The sequence below is a fragment of the Propithecus coquereli genome, unplaced genomic scaffold (genome assembly GCF_000956105.1).
Source record: "Propithecus coquereli isolate 6110/MARCELLA unplaced genomic scaffold, Pcoq_1.0 Scaffold137, whole genome shotgun sequence".
NCBI classification, from domain to species: domain Eukaryota; kingdom Metazoa; phylum Chordata; class Mammalia; order Primates; family Indriidae; genus Propithecus; species Propithecus coquereli.
Genome location: NW_012137969.1, coordinates 1,340,675 through 1,341,435, shown reverse-complemented (window position 1 = coordinate 1,341,435; position 761 = coordinate 1,340,675).

The following is a 761-nucleotide window of genomic DNA, read 5'->3' as shown; positions in this document are numbered from 1 at the left end:
TCCATGGGTGAGTGGTGCTTTCGTGTTCCATTACCTAGAGCCTGACACACAGTAGGTGCTCTGTGAGTATCTGTTGATTGAGTATGGATTTGCCAAATTTGCATTGGCCAATAAGCAGCTCTTAGAACCATTCTGTGACTTGAGAGGTTTGTGTATCTGAACTTGTCCACTGTGTTTTATTTTGTTTTGTTTTTGCAGGTCAGTCTCTTTGCATTCTAGGATACCTTATGGTAGCTGCCTGTGGCCTATTTCTACATACATATATTTTCATTTGCTTTTTCCTTCTCTCCTTGCCTTTTAAATTGCAGAGTGTTTTCTGCCTATATTAAAGAAGTGGATGAAAAGCCAGCCAGTACGCCCTGGGGCAGCAAGATGCCTTTTGGTCAGCTGATGTCAGAGTTTGGGGGCAGTGGCACAGGCGGCTGGGTCCATGGGGTCAGCTTCTCCGCCAGTGGGAGCCGCCTGGCCTGGGTCAGTCACGACAGCACTGTATCTGTTGCTGATGCCTCGAAAAGCGTGCAGTGAGTATTTTGCCTTTTGTTTGAAAGGTGGGGAGCAGCGGGTAGGATTTCCCACCAGCTGGGGTAAGGCTGCCCTTCCCGGGGTGTAAGTACAGGACATGAGCATAGAAACCCCAGCCAGAACTGCAAGGCAGCCCTTACAGTTACAGACAGATTTAAATGGTCTGTTTGGGAAATTTTAAAGAATTAGGTCTTACTTCTGGAAATACATCTTAATGGAAGTACTGATAGTGATTCCTT